Source organism: Pinus tabuliformis, chromosome Q, assembly GCF_031772625.1.
Source record: "Pinus tabuliformis cultivar Carrire ecotype Pingquan chromosome Q, CPIR1, whole genome shotgun sequence".
Taxonomy (NCBI): Eukaryota; Viridiplantae; Streptophyta; class Pinopsida; order Pinales; family Pinaceae; genus Pinus; species Pinus tabuliformis.
In genome coordinates this window covers 563,414,303-563,430,445 of record NC_142296.1, presented here as the reverse complement: position 1 = coordinate 563,430,445, position 16,143 = coordinate 563,414,303, and positions in this window count along the sequence as shown.

The window sequence follows — 16,143 nt, the reverse complement described above, 5'->3', positions numbered from 1 at the left end:
GTGAATAAATGCTCCCAGCTTCTCGATAAACCCCTCGCTAAATAGATTATCCCGAGAGCTAGTTGCTAGCATATCTGCATAACTTTCCTTGTTGTCTTTGAAGGCCTCACATTCTAAAATGAAAGGATTTTTTGTTTCCACCTTTCCGGAAGAACAAAAAATGCATACTCTTTCCTCCCACACTTCTTTTGGCCTTTTTCCAATGCCCTGTTTCACAACGGAGTTGGTGAGAATTAGTTCTTAATTGAGCAATAAGAATTTTTCTCTCCAAGATATATTGGCCTCTAAGTATGCTTTTGGTTGATGACTATGAGTGGGATTAAACACTTCAATATAGTAATTTTTCTTTCTTCCCATCTCCTTATCCCAAGTATGCTTGTGGGACTTATCCATAACAAACGTTTTTATCTCTTTGTTGTTTATGGGACATGTGTTCAAGAAAATACCCCATTTACTAAACCATTTGTTATTTTGCTGCATCCAAGTCCTTTTTTTGTTGCACAATATGTCATTAAAGAAAACCTTAGGCCATCTACCCTCTTCCATTTTCTCAATTTTTTTTAAATACCTTATGACTCGCACCATAACAATTGCTTCAATAGCAGCAACCCCTTTTTCACTTAACAAGATAGAATAAGGAACTGCACTTGTAGCCTTGAATTTGTTTGTAATCAAACACTTCTAAATATTTTGAATTTGTTTCCACTGCATGTCGAGTGTATTGTTGGCCCATAGTTCACAACCATAGAGAATCATCGGAATCAGTAGAAGCCCAAAAAGAGTTTGAGTGGTTTTCTAGTCCCGTAACTCTACCTCTCTACACCTATTTTGAAAAGCATAAAATGCTTTCCAACCCCCCAAAGTTATTTTCTTTCTACAACCATCCCAGCTTATATTTTTGTTGAAGTCAATTCTGAGGTATTTGTAATCCACAACTTCTTCCATAATGTTGCCTTCAAAGTAGAACTTATGCTGGTTATGTTTTCTTTTTTTTAGAGAAACCACTACTTTCATTATGTTGATATTGACTTACATCCCCACACTTCTACAAAAATTCTCAAGGGAGGATAAGTGCTCTTGCAAACCAAGAGTTGATTTAGCAATCAGAATAAGGTATTCTGCATACAAAAGAAGCCTTATAACAAACAAATATATACCATCATCCCCTTGCGAATTTAGCCACTCCTCAAGCTTGTCGATATATAAACCAAAAAGGGTAGGAGACAATGGGCAACCTTGCTTAACCCAATATCGCTTCTAAAACTTTCAGAAATGCTTGCTAAAGTTATAATTTTGACTTTCACCTCTTCATACGGCCTATGCATAGCTTCTCTCAAATGTTTAGGAACCCAAAGTTTCTCCATTATGTGCCAAAGCTTATCCCTATGAACCGTGCCAAATGCTTTTATGAAATCAACAAAAGAGTTCTTCCTCTTTCTCCTAAACTTTGTCAATGATGTGCCTTAAAATAATGCAATGATCAATTGTGGAATGTTTAGGTCTAAAACTTGCTTGCCCTTTAGCACACTTATCTCTTTCTTCTTCCGACTTGCTAATTTTATTTTCTAGCATGCTTCCAAATAACTTTGCAAACAAAGGGTTTATCATTATGGTCCTACAATTGGAGGGATTATCGATGTCACCTCTCTTGAAAAGAGGTATTGCCATACTAGTTGTCCAATCTGTGGGGAGCCCTGTTGTATGATGTTGTTGAAAATTTTTGTAATGTGAGGTGCAAGAATCTTTGATCCTCACTTTAGATATTCTGTTTGGAGTTCAGCTAAGTCTTTTGCTTTTCCAACACCAAACTTCTTGATACCCATCTCTACCTCTTGCACCATGAAGAGTTCAATATCAGTGTTGACCAAGGGGGGAGGGTCAACCTTGGGATCTTGTTCATAGAGTTGTCTTGCATAGTCAAACCATTTAGAAGTTGTAATACTATTTCCAGTTTGTATCTTTCTCGGTTGGAGCTCCTTCTAAAATAATTTGGGATTATTTTTCCCAAGGAATATTAGTTCTTCCCTCCTTGAAACCATGAAATCGACCTTTTTCTTGCTTCAAAACGGCTTGTAAGATTTGAGATTTATGTTATCCTTGTTTGACTATTTCCACATTCTCCTTGCCTTTTTTCATTCCTCATCAAACCAAGCATTAACCAGAAAGAAATTTTTTTCAGACTTATTAATTTTTCTCTTTTACACTCTGCAAGTGCGCATTGAATTAAATGTGTTAATTCATGACTGTGAAGGTCGTGAATTGTGATTTTCTCCTTCTTAAAGAGCCTCTCTAGCGTCATTTTGAAGGTATTACAATTTTCTGGAGTCAAAAGAATTTTGCCCTTTGGGAGATTTTGTTGGAAATGTTGAATTTTTTACTGTAATTGTTCTTTCCAGTCCAAGAGAAACTTAAATAAATTAGCTTGTGATCTGATTTTAAGTCCCAAAGCTGATCTCCAATCAAAACTTACTCCATTTTCTCACACAAACCATGCAAGAAAATTATATAATCTACTACACTTGCTCCATTGTAAGTATTGCAAGTGAAATTACTGGACTTTTCCCATCTAGTCAAGCCATTACAAATGACTAAATCAAAGGCCCCACATAGAGTAAGCACATGTTCACCAAAGAGATTGAAGCCCTTGTCCTCTGAAATTCTTTCCCACTGATGATTACTCTCTTCTGTAATCCAAATAGGGTCGCAATCTTCTTTACAACAAAGAATTTTGGCTTGCGTACTTGCAATCTTAGCATTGAAATTGCTCACTATAAGGACATCACCTAGCTTAGAATATGTTGCAATATTTGGTTTTAAGGATGCAAAGGGATCTTTGAGGTCAAGCCCTCTACCTTTGTATATTTTTTAAACTTGTGGTGCAAAACAAAATGCTGTAATTCTGATGTGGTTTCCATTTTCTGATATTTTAAACCAAATGAATTATTTATTTGAGTCTTCTTTTTCTAACTGAGTGAGACGACCTTCTTTCTCCCTCACTAAAACCATGATACCCCTATTCCCTTTGCCATTCCCTTTTTCCTTGTTCCACATTGCCATCTTCTAGTATCATTCAAACAGAGGTGTCTTGCACCCTTCATGCTCATGTGTTTCTATGAGGAAAATTATGTCTCTATCTTCCGCAATAGGCCCTAACCCAGGTCCTCATCTCCATGGGTAACCTCTGCAGTTCCAACAAACTAATCTTAAGGAAACTTGGGTATGACTTGATTGTTATTTATTTTGACACACAAGACTCACATTTGAGTCTTTGTCCCTGATTTCCCATACTAACCTTACGTCCTGATTTCATGTTGAAGAGTTTTTCTTTGGAAGGTGGTCCAAATCACACTATCACAGCTTTACCTTTATAAATCCATGCTCTCTTGCCTTCATCTCTTGTTGCCCTAACCTTTAACATTTCCTCCCTCCTTTCCTCCTGTTGTCTTATAGTTAAATCTTCTTCTAGAAAAACGTGAGAACCCCTCAAGAGATGCTTCTTGCTTAGAATGATATATTTATGATGCAAGCTAGGCATGATGAATTTTATGGGCCTGGCTCTCTCACCATTAAACTTACCCACCCTCCATGCTTGGCATATTTTTCCTTGCCATAACAACTTATCTTTCAGGAAGTTTCTTTCAAGGTCAAGTGTACATTCATTTTTCCATAGTCTTTCACCCCTTTAATAATTATGTTTTCTACTCTATTTTGTGTTTCCTTGCCTTATCTATCTCGCATGTTGTCAACCTGAATGTTTGTTTCTCCTTCCTTATTAGCAGAATTGCTAATAACTTGAGCCCAAGTGTCATGCGGAAAGAGTCGTTAGTGCGGACACAACCGACCTCCCTAGAAGCCTAAGACTTTCTAGTGACAAACAAGACAAATAAGAGCAATCCTTCACTAAATATGCATTTACAATATGAGAAATCAAGTGTTTAGATCCTACCTGTAACCCAACGCTATTGTAGTAGTCCAGCTTCGTTGATCCGGATGAGCTCCTCCTTCTCTTGGAAACCTGCATTCACTAACAATCAAACGATTAAATAGCACCTGAATATCACATAAAATAAAACATATTTAACATATAGACCAAGGAGTATATGAAACAACTCATAAATAACAAATTGTTGAGAAGAATGGACTTATTTGTATTAAAAGGTAACAAAAGGAACCATTACAACCTGAGCCTTGGTGTTGTGCAAGTCCCTCCCAGGGTCCACAAGAGTTCTCCTTTACTCTGATCAGCTCACCCACTTCCAAATGAAACAAGCAAGGATGGTAATCTCTCCTCACAAGCTTCTACAAGGAAGTCCTAATTCCAGTAGCATCTACCCTTAGGAACGTTCAGCTTTCAACCTCCCCTCCCTTTGGCCCAATGCCTGTATTTATAGTGCTCTAGAGGAAGTTATTCAGGTCCACCATCAATGGGATAAGCCCCTCTTTGGATGGGATAGCTCCCCTCTTGATGGGATAAGTTCCTCTTTGGTAGGGATACATGAACCATCTGGAGGCGCTTCATACACGTCAAACAAGCTTCTAAAAGACTCTAGAAATGACCACAAGTAACTTTTTTAAGATGAAACTCGCGCCTTTTTACCTTTACAGGGGTACGCACCCACTCCTTTACATACAGAGCGTACAAGTACGCAGGTATTGTGAACTTGGGTTGCGTACACGCAGGTAAGGCTAAGAGAAACTGCGTACCAGAGATAATTGACTTTAAATGACTTTTCTCTCTTTATTGGAGTTTGACATGAAGAGCAGAGGCATAAGACTTGCCAAGGAGGATAGTATGACAGTGGATGGAGCCATACTAACTGCAAATAGTCATGGTGACATTTTTTAGTGTAACACCAAGTTTTGGAAACTTTAGTGGAATCTCCTTTCCTTTCTTTTCTTGCTTTCTCTTCTTGGTTGTCTATTTGGGAAATTGTTTTCCCTTTATCCTGGGATGATTTCACATTCACCGCCTCTGTACTTTCCACTATAGATTTTTTTATGTTTTGCACATATGCCTTCATGCATTGCCATTCTGTCTTCCCTATCAAGAGAGATTCCTGGAGCAATGCCACTTGTTCTTTCAAAACTTTATTACTTTCTGGTAAAACCTTGTTCTCAGTTGTTATTATATGAATTTTATGATCTCTTTCCTACTTTTTAGCTTCTAAAACCTCCAACCTTTGTTTTGCATTTAACCATTCTTTCACATAAATATCATATGACCAAGTGAGAGGTGTGGATGTGGGACTATAGAAGGAAGAATCATCAATGACTTTTCCTTTGTACTTCTTGTTGCCACATGCTTGTCGAGGGGACTTGAACCGTTTGAGTGCTTAATGCGAAGGGCTTGATTAATTTCCCTTTGAGACCATTTTTTCCTTGTCTGCTCCCATTTTAGACATTAAAACGTGGCATGGATTTCTTAACAATAACATATAATAGGCATGGTCCCACTCAAATTCAGTCCCAGACGCTTATCCCATGAAGCTCATGTGACCTCTTTTCTATGATCTGGATCTCGGATCTTGAATTTTTTTAGACTCAATCCTCTTGTGCCTCTCACCCAATCTTCTGACATGGGAACTTCCCAGATGAAGATTCTCCTCGTTAACTCACGTGCGCAATTACTTGCCTTCTGTTATCCTTGGATCTCATATATCGATGATTTTGAATGCAGTACCTCACAGAAACTTCCAAAATGATAGAATCTAAGATATGGATATTTTCCCATCAATGAACGCCCCTTGAAGTTTGTTTCAGAAATAAAAAGTTTTTCCCGACGTTTTGACAACCTCCCCTTTATACTGACCTCAAAGATAGGGATATATTCGATAGCTGCAGCTTCATGACTTGCCATAAACCTCGACAATTTTCAAAATCTGAGAGGTTTCTCCCTATATTTTTGTTTCAAAATGTTAATCCCTGACGAAATTATGGTTTGAATCTGTTAATTCACAATCTCCTGTCGAATTTTATAAAACTTAAGTCTCGACCTTTTCTAATTATGCTTTGTTCACAGTTTCTATTGTAAGATTTTAAAGCATGGATCTTACGATGCCTTGAAGCACACAAAGAACCCTATGACACCACTCTAATCACATTGATCATACAAGAATGCATGATTGTAAACAAATTAAAATGGGTTTATACAGGAGCCACGGAGACACTTTGCAACACTTCATTCACACTTAAGAAATTATCTCCCACACACTCTCTCATAATTTTATTAAATTATTTTTTCAATAAAAATACATCACATGATCACTCCAAATCCATTAGTTCAGAATCAGATGGACCATACTTAACATAATTAAACTAATTACTATTGAGAAATGTAACTAGTTTCGGTTTTCATAATTGTTGTACTCATTTCAATATATATCATATGTAACAAGAAAGAAAAGAAGAAAGAAAAGTTACTATTATTAAAGCACGGGTTTCATGCTCATTATTGATGGTCTTCTAGGTAAATGCATGTTCTTCATGCTTCTAGGGTTTGTTATGTCTTAGGATTTATTGTCATGAGTCAGTGGAGTCAACATCATGTTTATAAGACCCTTCCGGGCAATTTGTAATTATAAAAAGAATTATTTTTTAGTCTAGAAAGTCCTATAATCTCCAAGAGTACAAATCTTCCCTGGGATCATCAAGTCGGCCTAAAGGATGGAATCGACCCCTTTAGAAAGCTATATAAAGGAGCAGTTCGACTTCATTTGGGACTCACTCACTCACAAGTTCTATCTACAAGAAAGAGATTGATGTGTAGTTGGGAAGGGAAAAAAAAGATGAGTGAACGTCCAAAAGGAAGCTAAGAGGAAAAAAAACCTTGTTTTGGCCTCTATCTCTCTCACACGTGCGAAAATATAGGGTTTATGGGTTGTAGAAATAGGTCGAAGTTGCAAGTCCAAGTTGCAGTAGGATGAAGTGCAAAATATGATAGTGGGAAGAGGGAAAACCCTTATCTTGACCTCGCTGACCTTGGGAGAGTTGTCGTGCTCTAAGTAGATCTCAGGAGGAGGCCATATTAGGGTTTCCAAGAAGATTCAAGGATGAAGTTTTTGGGTCAAAGTTATAGGTCGAGTAGTAGTTTTGTATCTAGCCGGTCGAAGTTGCAAGGCATAGCAGTTTAGTGCAGAATAAAGGAAGGACTTGAGAAAGGGCTGACTTGTTACTAGGAGAAGGACTTGGTCTTTGTATCTCATCTAAATTATATTCTAAGAAGAGAAGAGTTTATGGGTTTTCCCCTTGGAGGTGTTTTGCCATGGCTGAGAGCCTATATCTGTTTCCTCCTTTCTTTTATTGTTATTTTTCTTGATATTGTTTGATCAAAGATCTAACTAAAGAAGAAAGGAATATAACTAAATATTCACAAGAACTCTTAAGGTTAAGGAAATAAGATATAAATGTTTCTGCTTTACATTTTCTAGCATGGTATCAGTGCTAAGGCGAACAAGGAAGGAAACTGGAAGGACACTCAAAAGAATTGTTGATCAAAATATAGGAAGTTATCAAAGCTTGAAAGAAGAAGACTACAAGGAAAATTGTCTCTTGAAGGGATCTGGTTAAAGACTCATTAGAAGACCCTTCTAATCTAGGGTTTCTACATTGAAGAAGATCATGACTACATCAATCTCTCAAGGAGGGTGTTGATCTCAGAAATTCTATTTGCAAGGCATCAATCTTGGAAGTTGTTGGTGTAGGAATTCTAGGGAACATCCTTCACAAACATCATCAAGAACTCTCCAAAGGTCCTAAAAGAATCAGAAAGGTTGAAGACTTCATCAAGGAAAATCTTGATATCAAGTAAGTAACATATTATTAAATCATGCTTGAACCTTCAAGTCATGTGGGTTTTTCTGCAAGGAGAGAAACAAGCTCAATGGAGCATCAAACTATCTAGCATGGAAGAAAATAATTGACTTGATATTGATAGAACAAGAAGTAATGGAATATGTTACTAAAGAAATTACTAAATCTGAGAAATATAAGAATCAATATCTTGCAAAATACAAGAAAGGGGAAGTAAGTTGTCAAAGGATCATAGTTGAATCAATTAATGATTCTCTTGTACCATTTGTCGCAAATTTGAAAACTTCCAAGGCCATGTATGACAAGCTAGTGAACTTGTATTTAGTAAGTATAACAAGTTAAAATATGTCACTAAGGAAAAATTTGGACATAATTAATAAATCAAAGGATGAGGATGTGACATCCTTCCTCATGAGAGTATCTCACCTAAGAGACCATCTGCAATGACTTGGGGAACCAATCTCTGATTCTGAAGTAACCATATGTGTATAGAGTGCATTGCCACCAGAATGGAGCAACTTTGCAACAAACATCTACTCCAAAAAGGATTCAAATCCCTTCGATGAGTTGTGGGTGCAATTCATATTGGAAGAATAAAGGATCATGTTCAAGGATGATATTGGATTAGATGAACAATCTCAAGCCTTTCTAGCCCAAGTCAAGAAGTTGAAGAAGGGAAAGTTTGGTAAGTCCAAGAAGAAATACATGTCCAAAGTGAAATGTTTTGGATGAAATGAATTTGGACACTTTAAGAGGGACTGTCCAAACAAGTAGAACAATAATAGAAAGCAAAGGAGTGAAGGTCATATAGCCGAAGTAGTGGGAGAACCTGGAAAGAATGCAAAGAAGTTCGTTACTACTAAAGAAGGTTCACTAACTGTTAGGTTCTTGATGAAGACTAATATTTCTTTTAGGAAAGTATGTTTTGAATAAAATCATAGAGATAAGCATATGATAGTATCATGTATAGAATTTACATGATTAAGTTGCTTTGTAGATCATCCAGAGAGCTCAATATCAACCTGGAATCACATAGGGTTATCTCAACCCATCATATTGCATATTTATCTTCCCATCGATGACCCTAAATAGTCATGTGGTAGAACACCTGCATCATAATCAACTTGGGTTGTACACCCCAAGTACATTCTCAAATCATTGGCCAAATGAGGAGTGGTATTCCCAACAAGCCCTGCTTGTGGGTATGATGGAAAATGGGGTATACTCTGCAAATACAAAACAGGAGAAAAACATTCTCCAACTCTATGAAGATAGGGGAGCATCATCTCCAATCCTATGGGTAACAAATAGGGGTCATACCATATTGTCCAGAGTTCCCTCAACCCTAGGAGCCCTCCATCTCAATTCCTCACCCTAAGAGCTCAGACAGGGAGGAAGAGTTGGATTAGTGTCCTCGATTAGCATTGCTCTCTTCATACTCAAATCTGGTATCATATTGTCTTAATAGCAGTTGTTTCCTATTCATACAGGACATCAAATCATATATCATGTCAGAACATATAAATCACAAAATGATACCATAATCATCCTCCCTCTCAATGAGGTTCCAGCCACAAGCCTGAGCTTGTTTCGAACAGCGGCACTATGTCAATATATGAGAGTATCTTAGTCCCAACTATAAATATGGGACTGCCTGCCAATCAGATCTCAATCTATGTCATCACAATGTATCCATGTCATATCCAAATTATGCTCAGACAACTCTCTAAGAAGCTTCTTCATCCTGCCTCACAGCTAGCCATGCTAGCAACATTGTGTTCATCCTCAATCGTACTATGGACTTCTCATCCAAGATATCATGGCAGATCTCATACTAAAGTAGCATCCAAATGTCCTTAACAATAATCTCTATCAACAACAATACATCCATGTAGTCACATATCATAGGAGAAATATCTCAGCCTCAAAAATAGAATATCTCATGCAGATATTTCAAAGGATGCTTGTTGGCAAATCTATGTGAATGAAGCAGCTCATTCTTGAATTTATTCAAGTTCTATGCACATCATATATATATATATATATATATATATATATATATATATGGATGTTCAAAATGGAACATCAGTGTTTCAATCAACAGTTGGATGCCATGTCAAGTTCAAAAACATCTTTGAACTTCAAATCGGAGTATCCAAGGATTTGCATTTTCATTATTCAAAAACATTTTTCAATAGCTTTGCAATATAGATTTTTGTTTTCAAATTCCAGAAATTGATTCATCATGCCATGATACATCATTCCGAGCTTCAAAAGCTATCTCCCTCTAATTTAGATCATCAGAGGCTCATCACTTGTCAAGGGTAGACCATCAAGATATAAAACCAAAACCATAATCAAAATCAAATCCATACCCCTTCATCATCCTAACTTCATCAAATAACTGTCAAATATAGACATATCTATATCGGGGAGCTTGCTTCATGCAATGCTCTAAGCATAATGCCTTGCTAAGCCATCATAATCAGCCTTACATAAATCAATGTTGTACCATCACATCAGCAAAGTCATCTCATCAAAGTTTATAAGCCAAATCACAACCATTATCAAATTCATCAACATCACAGTATCAATTATTTCAACCAGGAGACAGGGAGAGCTCATATCAAGTTGTGACTTCATTTATTAGTATGCCAACAAGTTGTCATTAACCATGCATTGTCAATCTAAACTTGATTGTCATTCTCATAATCATAATACAAGTCATTTTTGTCACTAGGTGCAAATGCATGCACCAAGGATGAGTCATGCAAGTTCCATGTTCATGTTGAATCACAGTTATCAATATCTCAACCATTGTGCTAGGAACAAGGAGGCCAGTTTCTGAATACCCTTCAAGGCAAATAAACAATCATCAAATCAAATCATTAGACATCAGGTCAAGTCTAAATTTTCTATTGTAGAGAGATCTATAGTCAAAGCATATCGCAATCATCAATTCAAAGTTATTTTCAAGCATCATGATAACACATTGTTCATCTATATCAATCAGCCAAATCATGCTAACCTCTTGTAGCACAAACATAGTCACATATCTATATGTATGTCCAGGTCAACTGCAAACACAAGTTTAGTCCGCATGTTCATGTTATGAAAAACATTCAAGATTTTCCTACTTCCATATCTTGTTATCTACAACATAGATGTCGGACTAATATCTCTGAGGTTGTTGGGTCTTGAAAATGTCATTCATTTCCATTACACTTTCACTATTATGTCCATTATATCACCTCCATTTCACTACTATGTCACCACATTCATCCCACTTTCATTATCGTTGGGCCACATTTATGTTTTTCCAAACTTTATTAATTCTAAGCCTTTTTAAGTGAATTTGTGGTTAAAAATTAGAAAATAATGTGCATATGCTTATACCTAACAAGTGGGTTGAGATTGTTGACATGTGTAGGTTAAAAAGAGGCTTCTAGAAGACCTTTATGTGGCACCCTAAGGCCAAATTCGAATTTTAGTGGAGAGAATCATAGAATCATGAGGATATGTGTCACATCTCCTAATTGTATTGAAACTCTAAGAAGACATGTGTCTTATCAGTTCCTATTTTGATTAGGACTTTAGAGGTAGAGGGAGAGATTCATGGACTCTCATTAATGAGATGGCTTCTCATCTTTTTGTATAAATAGGAGATCTCTCTCTTTCATTTGTTAGCTTAGAGTTTAGAGCTTGTAGTTCTTTTTTGATGGCTTTGAAAAGCTTTAGAGAGCTTTGTTGTATTTTGTAATTTTGAAGAATTTGAATAAAGCTTTGATGTTCTCAACATGGAAGGAGATGTGAAGATGATGTCATGGAGCATATTATAATGTAAGGTAGAGTAGATTTTATTTTGTAATTTTGCTTTGATTTCATTATGTCATTTGATTTCTTTCAAGTTTGATAGTTTAGAGTTTCCATTCATGCAATTTTAATTCATGTAAGTGTGTTCAACCGATTGATTGTAGATTAGTTTTTCTTTACATGTTCTTGTATTTGCTTATTAGTTTTTGCTCGAGCTTTTTAATGTAGTTTTTGCATCAAGTGGTGATCTGAGACTTGCTTCCTCTGCTGAACTTTAGTTTTTAATTCCAGTTGTTATGCTTTTATTTTAGTGAGATTTGTTTGCTGCTATTAGCTAGTTTAGATATCAAGTTCTTCATGTTATTTGACGTTATCTCCGGTGCCATGGCTTAACCCGAGAAGTTAATTGGCGAGCTATCAGATTATAAGTGAAGTAATTTGATTTTTCTTTCATTAATTTGCAAATAGATAATTTAGATATCAGTTCTTCATGTTATTTGACGTTATCTCCGGTGCCATGGCTTAACCCGAGAAGTTAATTGGCAAGCTATCGGATTATAAGTGAAGTAATTTGATTTTGCTTTCATTAGATTGCAATAAAATAGTTTAAATGTCATTCTTTCATGCCATATGACATTATTTCCGGTGTCTTTAGCTTAACCCTTTTTTAGAAGTCAATTGACGAAATATCGGAATTATGGGTGAAATCAGTGACTAGTTTCCAACTTCTTTATTTTTGGTTTTGAGTGCAGTAGTTTAGATTTTATTTCTGTAATTAGATGGACAACAAAGACAGTAACCTCATTTTCAGTACTTCATCTTTAACTTGATTTATGTAGCTGCATGTTTACACTTTTGTTCAAGTTCTAATTTTATAGATAGCATGTTTTGAGACCTTTGAAGTGCTAAGTTTGGAAATTATCATAAGAGGCATAAACCTTGTCTTCAATTCTACATCCATACTTGATCTTTAAAAGTATTCTTAAAACCTTAGACTAGGATTTCCATTTGCATTAAACACTTTAGGAGACCAACAAGAACAAAACTCCAAAACAACATAAACTATAAAACAATGAAGTAAGAAAAAGGGTTAACTAAGTACATATGGTGCACCACACTTCATCAGTTTACGATACCCTGATTGATAATTTATGTAGAGCAATTTAAGACGTTAAATTGACTAGACATTTTGGTGTCGTTGTCGGGGAAGTGTAATTAGGAGACCTTATTTCTTACATCTAAAAAAAAAATTAATAATTTCTTGAGTATGCTCTCCTCCTGCACTTTGTGTGATCTGGAGGATCAGAAAAAGAATTGTTATGTTAAAAAAAAAAGGGGGACAAAATAAACTTCATCATTTCATTTGATTCAATAAAAAAAAATGAAAATGAAAAATAAAAATCCAACTACTTTGATAGGTTCAGCTATCCAAAATTGACTAGCTATGGTTTGTAGTGGTCCTCAAAACACTGTGTCCTGTTTTAATAAGATTTTGCAAATTAGCTGCAGAATGCAGCCTGATTCCGTAGTTAACATAGAATTCTGTAGCTAATTCCAAGGTTTAGCATGTTACAGGCATCCAATGAAGAAACTGACCACATGGGCATCTCCAGAATCATCCTGACATGGATCCTATCCTAGTCACCCAACCCAGATCGATAAAAAATTAGCCTAAGACCTCAGTCAAAATCTTGTTTTTAGCATGTTTACCTTGAAATCTTTGCTGCCTGAAATTGAAAATCATTAATCATTCTTATAAAATTTCACAATTTCACCAAAAAAAAAAAAATCAATGGCTATCCCCAATTCCAGTTTCCACTGTGGCCTCAATAGAAATTCTGCATTCCTGTTTGAAGCTTTGGCCTTGAAACAAACCTGCAAGAACATTTAGAAAAAAAAAAATCAATTGTGCAAATTCAACGGATCGAATTGCATAGGATTATTGTGTTTATTAAGGAAAATAAGATGAGTCCAATTGAAATTAAAAAAAAAAACTCTTGTGTGGCTTTCAAAATAATGTATGCAACATCCAATTTATGTGGCAGAAATTTTTTAAACCTCCCAACATCAAAATCTGAAAATCTAGATGCACATAGCCACCATGGTTCAAAGCACTCCCATCTGGTCTGTCTTGAATTGTATCAGCTGGAATTGAATCAAATCTTTCCATCTTAGTTCGAAGATGACGCGCCATTGTGTGATTTTTCTTCTTATATTAGCTATAGCTGCCTTGACTTGTCGAGGGGGGAGCGGTTTTGCAGGACACAATGAATATGAAGAGCAATGGAGAGAACAAGAAGGGCATCATGGTAAAGAGGAAGAGTAGGAAGGCATATTTTTGCTGAATAAATAGAAGAAGATACTGAAACAGGGGAAGTTAGCCTGCGCATCTAAAAAAATTCGAAATTGATTTTACAGGAGATGTAATTGACAAAAACGCAGAACTGAAAAAACATCAAACTTTAACTGCACGATCTGGCCAAATGGAAATGAATTAGGAAAAAATTAAACATGGGTTTTTTCGGCAATAGGGTAAATTAGATAACCGAGAAATCATTTTAAGGAATTTGAAGTGCTTTGGGAGATCTCCTTGGTTCTTTGAAGCCCATTTTTGCAAACCGCGAGAGGAAAAAACAGAATTTAAATTAATAAACTGGCAGTTTGATTTAATTTGGCTGCCTAGGGATGGGAAATCTGATTTGGAATCAACTATGTGCTGATCATAAATCATGATTACACGTTTTCCATCTTTAATAATTCATCTCACACCTGTCAGACGTGTCCGAATCGAATACGACTCTTCCCGATTGATCTATTTATGCTCGGCGTTTTACTTGCTAAAACAGCGGCACAAGAGTTGGTACTCGTGGCTAAATTGGGTCAAAGATCTGGGTCAAAAGAAAGGGGTCTTAACTCAAAGTCTATCCGTAAAAGAAGGCAGCCCTTGCCTTCCTTCTAGCTGGTGCTATAGAGTGAGTTTACTGGCCTCCTTCTTAGAGATATGGTCGGGTGAGCGATCACTTGTTATGCTTTCAACCTGAAACGAAAATGTTTACATGTTTGATTTTATTATGACGTGCAAAAACACTGCAATGAAATGACCTTTGTCAACCTGTAATCCCATAAAAAGCACTGATCAAGCTCATGACTATTTTCCACTTCATCTTTATCAAACTGCACTTACAGCTAGGTTGGATTATATGCTTTGGTTTTAAGCAATTTGAGTAAATCAACAATTAGCATACAGCTGAATCCAATTTCTAGAATTCCTTTAATCAGTGGCCTTGAGAACTATGCCTTGGTACCAATGGATCTTGCTACTGATCATACAGAAGTTGGAGGATTGCGTGCTGAATTTCAAAACTGATGGTTTACTGCCTTTTAGATTCCGCAGCTAACTGGCAATTCTGCAGCCATTTTCATACTTCTGTAGGTTACAGGTGTCAAGAGATGAAACGAACCACATGGGTAGCTGGGAAAATGTCGGTACATGGATGGTGTCCTATTCATTTGATCCAAGTCGATGAAAAAGAACTCGATCAAAGGAAAGTCAAGGTGTATGTTATCACCAAGTCACCACACTAAGTCGCCACTCTAAGTCGCCGCATGTCAAGAAAAAAAAAAAACAATTTTGAATCAATGAGATGAATAAGTTATTTACTCACTTTTCTGAAGGTATTGATTAATTTTGGACTGATGATGAAAAACGAATGGCTAACTTTTTATTCAAGATTTTTAGCTACAGATATTGCGCACATTCCGCAGCTAAAGCCATTCCGTAGCTGAAAAATCTCATTGTTCAAATCAACCTAACTTTCTCATACGAAATCATATTTTGATGATTCAAATGTCATTGGAAATTTCTCAACAAGATATACACAATGAAAAATCCATCATTAGTTGAAATGGTAAATAATGAAATAAATTGCTGAAAAGAAGTAACATCAACTTGAGGCACTAAATCCAAAACAAGTATAAATTCTTTTGATTTTTCCTTTGAGAACTTGTTTCATTAATACAAATTCTTAGTTTTGTGTGTAAATATCATAACTAGAGAGAATGGCCATCTCTCTCCTTTGATAATCTTACATTCCATTGCAGAAGAAGTATTAGTTTTTTTGCAGATTCCAGGAAGAAGGACAAATGACTACAAGTGAATGGTGTCTCTCTAAGAGACCAATTTGTTTCATAAGAGGATGATCAGCAACAAAGAGGAAATATGTTAATGCAAAATCAGATCCAAATACTTGAAAAACTTTTAGATACCATTATCTCCATCACATCCATACTTCAATATAAACTATTCACCTCATTTCCCTCCATATTTTCCATTTACTTTCCATTACTTTTTCCCCATTCATAACCCACAAATAAAAGCAAGAGGCTCATTCACATGCTTATTGCCCATTGCCATTTCTGCTCTCCATTTCCATCTTCCATTTTCATCTTTCATTTCTTGTCATTTTCATTTTGCAAATAACCCCTGCTTCAATGCAAATTATTGAGTCCATAGTCCTTTGA